Consider the following 7,084-nt stretch of genomic DNA (forward strand, 5'->3'; position numbering starts at 1 on the left):
GCACCTTAATTTTCAAAACCTTGAAACCAAAAAAGTATTTGCTAGCAAATTTAAATGCTCCATCAAATCTAATGCGGACCTCAATTTTCAAGACATAATTTGGCCAAAAATGGGTGTGTATTTGAGTAAATACAGTATCATCATCATCATTATTAAATTTGTATACAAACCTTCATCAGAAGATCACAGGGCAGTTCAAAACCAATTAATCAATTTTGCAAACAGATGCTTCTGCCCAACTTCTTTTACACTTTAGAAGAGAAACTAAAGAAGGAGAATAGACAACTCTTTCCTCCTTTAGCATTTCCATCAAGTGACATTTCAGCAGCAGAAATATCTTAAAGAAATCTTTGCTTAGCTCCAGGATACATTATGCATTCATTGGAGTCTGAGAACAAAACCTAATTGCTCCATGCAGTGGTTAGTGTTTAAACTAAGTGAACTGAGTGGAGATGGCACATAATAATATAAGAACATAAGAAGCACCTGCTGAATTAGGTCAGTGACCCACCTGGTCCAGCATCCTGTTCTCACCGTGGCCAACCAGATACCTATGAGGAGGGATGGATTATGGGGAGTGTGAATGGTTCAGTCACACTGGACACACTTCCTGGGGGGCACTGCAGGGGGCGTCACAACGATGATGTATAATGGAAGGTGAGAGGCGGGAGGGTGCTAAATTTTGGCGTTGTCCAGGGCGCCACTGAAATTTGAGACCAAGGTTCTCCACTGCTATGAGAAACCCACAAGCAGGACCTGAGAACGAGAGCACTCTCTCCCAGCAACTGGTCCTCAGAATCTTTAGTCCCTACTTCTTTTAATCAGCAAAACATCTGCATCTACAAATGGGCAATGAAGTCAGCCCTACCTTGAGGTGCAGCAAGCCAGCTACCAAATGTGGCAATTTTGGATGCCCTTGAAAGGATGCCAAGGTGTCAGTTACTTAATATTTCTGTGTATGTCTTTATTGCAGTTTAAATATTTTGGGTTGTATCCAAAGGTAATGTAAGCAACAGGCAGCTTGTTCAGCCAAGCTTTCTCTCCAGCTCCCTGTAACCTCTCCAGAAAAGCCTGTTAGAGGGTTAGAAGGACCTGCTAAGCACTGTGGTTTATGAAGTATAGGGTTGTGATGGGAGGAAAGAGATCTTGTGAAATTGGGCAGGAGAATCTTACATGAGCCATGTGTGTGTGCGCATGCACACTCTTAAAGAGACCATACATATCAAACTTCTTAAGTGTTTTAAAATTAATTATTGGTGTGCGTGTTTCACAAAGTTATTTATTAACTTATGCCACTCTTACAGTCCTCTTCATTATTGTTATCAGAGTGGACTCCACAGTTAGAAGCAATAAACCTCTGGATACCAGTTGCTAGGGATATCAAATGCAGAGGGTGTCAGATCCTGCTTGCAAGCTTCCCAGGGGCATCTGGATGCCCACCGAGAGAACAGGATGCCAGACTAAATGGGCCTTTGGCCTGACTCAGGAGGCTTATTATGTTCAACTTATGTGTGACACACTGAGATGTGATGACTTAGCCCCATAAGAGAGTCTCCCAAAGCCATATAAACAAGGAGAGCTTAAAAGCTCTGCACCTTTCTTACAAGGTAAGACCCGTTTGGTGTGCTTGGTCTAGAAGTTAAGATTGCTCATGCAGATGTGGTGTGATGATTTTAATGTATATGCTCCATCCCAGGAAAGTAATCCCTGCGGAAGATGGAAGCTCACTGTACTCACCATCACACTTACTTATTTTATTGCATCTTTTTTTTTTATTATGGAGAAAGCCTCATTTGCTAAAGTGACCAAAAGGTTTGAGCTGACCCTAGGGTAGGGGTGGAGAACATGTTCTTCAGATGCTGTTGGACTATGTCTCCCATCATCCCTTACCATTGGCCATGCTGGCTGGGGCTGATTGGCAGTCAAGTCCCATAACATCTGTATAGAGTACAGAGTCCATACCCCTGCCCTAGCAGATAACATATCAATAAGTACATTACCACACCATTTGTATTAGCTAGCAACATGTCATGTTTTCTTGGCATTTCTTGTTGCTTCAGTGGTCCTACACATATACTGGGTTTCCTCATATGCTTTTTTTCATCACAAATAGGTTGTTCTAGCAGATCAATACACCTTACTCCACCAAGCAACGTGATTGCATCCCATGGGATTTTTATTGAAACCAATGCATATTATGAGTGCATGGACTGAAATGCAGTCCGCTTATAATTCCTCCCATGCCACCGCCACAAGACCTAATCAGATTAACACTGTAAGTTATACGAAAAGTGTGGAATGCTATTACCTCTTTGTCTCTGCTTCAATATTTCATTCATTTTCTGCTCGATTTTTCATTTTAATAAAATGATATACATTGAAGTGGCTTTTCTTACAAAATACGTAAAAATATTAAAGGCAAACTTTTCAAGAGCTGGAAATGCTTTGATTGTGAGAAGAAAATAAAGTTTGAAGTGGTCATTAGTAAAACTTTGCAAAAAAGGCGGGGGGGAGCACTTGAAGCAAATGAAAAAAAAGAAGAAGCTTTAATTTGGCCAGGAGCAACATATGTCTCAGGGTACTTTCTTTGTGTACGCAAAGTAAAATTAGGAGAAACAGCACTATCTAAAATCCACATCAGACTGCCTAGAATGATCTTGATCTTTTAAGTTGCTCCCTCTTTATACGCACCATGTGTGGCGCTTCCCTGTGGTTTGTTATTTTTCTTCAATAGCAGGAGGAGGAAACGAACAATGCTCAGCAACCACACTGCATAGCGCAGGGTAACCATGGAAGCATTTGTCCACTTGCTAGGGCCTCTCCAGAATGATCCAGCCATTCATTTCATTGAATCAATATTGAAGCTTTTAAGGATTTATTATTCGGGAGCTGGGACAAAACCAATGAAACCAAAAAAGACTGGCTTCTTTTTTTCTCCCCATTCAATCCGTTTGGTCATGTTAAACATATTTGTATCTTGCAAACTCTTTTAGTTTCTTGCAGGATGAGCTACATTATGGCTTATGAAGAGTCGTAAGATGTTGGCATTAACATTCCTGATACTCCGTGAAAGGAAATCTATGGATTTATAAAGCGTTCTGCCAGCCTTGTAAAAAGGAGGAGTCCGATGCGGACACAAAAGGGGCAAAAGAATGGGGGTGGAGCAAATCTGACTTAAAATGCACAAGGAAAGCTTTTAAAAACATTTTGCTTATTTTGGAAGGCCCCTTCCACCCCCTGCACATACTGTTGAACTATGCTCTCACCTCTGAGCTTTTTTGACAAGGGCTTTCCAAACATTTAAAATAAAATAATTGATTTCTAAGGCTACATATATTGACTGTGTTTGAATGTCATAGTAAGCATAGTTGAGATTCCTGCATTGTAGGGGCTTGGACCAGATGACTCTCATGGTCCTTCCAACTCTATAATTCTATGGACAGTTTGCCCCAGTTTTATTCCTGCTCCCTCGAGAGCAGATGCAGCAAACCACAATCTTTGGTTTACAGGATTGTGTCCAAACGAGGATTGTGGTTTGCTCAAATTAGGCCTACATTACTTTTGGGCAGGGTATCTTTCCCACCCCAACTCCAGGAAGCCAATACAGAACCACCACAAAAAGCCTAAAAACAGATCATATAGTACATCTGATATAAATACTGTTTTTCATAGCTGTTTCTTACCTGTCTACCTAAGGTTTGTAGAACACCATACATAACAACAGTGTTTTATGAGCAGCAGCAACAACAACAACAACAATAATAATAATAATAATGCAGGTAATAATAACTAGCACTAGTTACTGTATATTGGCAATTGCTAGGTGACAAAATTCACTTCAACACTTGGTAAAATAATGTTGACCAAGCTACCCTAGGAGAGCTTGGTCATCTGAATGAGCTCTAGATTAGCTGCCCATATGATTGAGCTGCGTTTCTTCCCTTAAAATTGCTTCTGCAAAACAAGTTTCCTGCCTTTTCCAATTATTTAACTCCTTTCTTCCTCAAAGATACTAGTAGGATTGTCTAATATGTTCCTCATTTGCAAATTCTGATTTCAACCCCAGGCAAGTAGTGAAGGGCAAGCAAACTGAGTTCCTACAGTTGCACACACAGGTGTCACGCAATGATTAATACTGACCCTGTTAACTCACTTAATATGCACTGTTAGAATAAGTGAAGTAATTTACATAGGGAAGGAGAAAGGCTGTATTCACATTAGTATTCATAGGTTGTGCAGCTACTGTCCTGTTCATCAAGTTGAAAATATACCCTTTTGTATGGTGATGGGAAAATGTCATTAGGTACAAATGGTTACAGAAAGGAGTGTAGCAGGGTCACAGCAAATCCCCCTTATTTTGTTTTCCTTGAGGAAGTGCTCTGCTCTAGCAATGCTTATTTGATCCAATAGTGTCTGTAGCGTCTGTCTGGATAGAAATGCTGGGATTCCCTTAACCTGACCTTCCCCCTTGCTGTACCACCCAATATTTTAAAAGTAATGTTCTGCTAAAGATACATCAGCAGTGATATGTGGCACGATAAACACCCAGCTTTGTCACAGGAATTGCTGAGGAGAGTCTACAAACCTCTGTTGGTTTCCACCCACAGCTATGTGACTGGTGTTAAATAAAAAGCAGTCTTTCAAAAACAATGCATGAGGGCTGAGTTCTCAGTTTCTTTGCTATTGACAGTTCCACTTTTTTTCATTGTCATGTCCAAAAAGGGACTTGGCTGGAAGTTTCTCTAGCTGTCACTTTGTGGTTGATTTATGCTATGTTGTTTGCAATTCAAGGATGTTTACGTTATTCTGGTTGTGTTCTGAAAGTTCACTTGGTGAAAAAAGGCAGGTTCTAAGTTCTTAAAATAACACAAAGATTTTTCTTAAAAAAAAGGTTTCAAATGTGCCTTGTCAATAGGTGAGTAACATTAACAGTTGACATTTCTCTTTAGCCACTAAGCTTTTCTGCCATCTACAGACATCACAAGTAAAATGAACAGTTCTGCTTAGAAAGATCATTTCAATTCATCCATTAACAGGCAAATCAGCCAAGCTCTTCTCCTCATGCTTCTCTTTGGGGAAGGCAGGCAGATTATTAATTCCTACATGTAAATCATAGTTACTAAATGAGTACTGTATTAATCAATATATAAGCATATATTAACTAACAACCTTCAGATTATTAGCTTAGAATGATCAAAGTACACGGTGTCCATTGTTAAGAGGAATCCCTGATCTGGACCTTGTGTGGAAATGAATTCAATCCACCAGTGTGGTGAGAGCCAGTGTGGTGTAGTGGTTAAGAGGGGTGGACTCGTAATCTGGTGAACCGGGTTTGCATCTCCACTCCTCCACATGCAGCTGCTGGGTGACCTTGGGCTAGTTACACTTCTCTGAAGTGTCTCAGCCCTACTCACCTCACAGAGTGTTTGTTGTGGGGGAGGAAGGGAAAAGGAGATTGTTAGCTGCTTTGAGATTCCTTAGGGTAGTGATAAAGCAGGATATCAAATCCAAACTCCTCTTCTTCTTCTACCATAACAATGTGCTTCAAAGCTTTACTGCAGAACAGTCTTAAATACCAGTTACAATAAGATAAACGGTATGAGTTTAGGGACTGTGAGCATCATCATGGGAGGTGTGTTTTTAGGACTAAGGTTTGAAACTGTGAAGCTCCCTGGTTATTTTTGCTATTGGATGCTGCATGTTGTTTAAGTACCGTAATCAGTCATATATATATATATATATATGTGTGTGTGTGTGTGTGTGTGTGTATGTATAGTATCAAAATGTGGCTTTTTGTATGTTATTGTATTTGCTATAGTTTTGCTATGTCATTATGAAATTGTTACTATGCTACTGTTTTTCTATGTTATTATGAAATTGCTTTTGTCATGTTTGTTTGAAATGTAGCCCTGTTTTCTTTGTTGTAAACCTCTTTGAGCATGTTTTGCGTTTTTTTGGTGTAAAAGCATATAAATAAAATGAATGAATAATATTTAAAATGTTTGCAAACAAAATAACCCCAACACATTTTTTGTATGAAGTAAGATCCAAGTTATAAAGATGAAAAATTCCTGCTTTTTGCTCTTGCTTTTTAATGTTTTGGTAGACACGGTACTCCCCAGTCAGATGCACTAAAATCCTGGATAGCTGAATTGCTTTATATGGGACAGCAATCACTTCTCTGCAAGACAAAATAAACAGAAAAGGTTTAAAAACAAACCAATAAGATGTTAGAAGTGATGAGATGCAACTCAGATTACACTGAAGGCTGATGTGTCTATTGTACATACAAAAAAAGAGAGAGGAACCTCCAGGTTTTGTAGAGTAGACTGTCCTTCTTCCTGACCTAACTTTTTTCCTTGCCTCAGGTATGCTACTCCAGCATGGATTCAGTATTCAGGTATGAAGGAGGAGGAGCATCAACATAGTCTCAGACTGCTTGGGAAGTACCATGGGCAGATTTAGGCAGCTGTGGGAAAGCGGGGACATTTAGCCTCCACAGTTGCCTCATAGGGGCAAGACCTACTGAGAAGAGTTGCTGTGCTCATTGGGCCTGGTACTTCTAAGCTGGCTGTGTTTCTTGTAGTAGTTAATTTCACTTACTCCATGTGATTTATTCCTGACACCCACTTCTTGTCTGACATGGAGCTTTAAAGGGCTTTCTTTTTCTTTGCACCAGAGCTTTCCCTGCAAAAAACTGCTCTTTAATGCTGAATGGGAGCATGCAATGTGCAGAAAACCTGAATTGCTGCTTGTTGCACCACAGCTTTAAATAGTGATGGTCCTGTGCCTGGGAATTGTGGGGCAAAAAGGTAAGTGTGGATATGCCCTAAAGAGCAATTTCCCCTAGGAAAGGAGTGGGCCAAAGGCAAACCCGCTCAGGCCTTGCTTTCGTTAGCAAGGGACAAGCGGAAGTGTGCATGATGTTTTCCACCTTGTAGTCGTGCTTCAGGGTTTCAACAGTTCAAGTCAGGATGTCTCAACCCCCGACTTTCGTCGTAATACTATTGCAGCGCAAATGACTCTCTTGGGTTGGACCGGTGGGACGGATGATGGTGTCTTGATCGGGTGTGCATGGGCGGTT

This window comes from Podarcis tiliguerta, assembly GCF_965153285.1.
Source record: "Podarcis tiliguerta genome assembly, chromosome: 11".
In the NCBI taxonomy this organism is placed as follows: domain Eukaryota; kingdom Metazoa; phylum Chordata; class Lepidosauria; order Squamata; family Lacertidae; genus Podarcis; species Podarcis tiliguerta.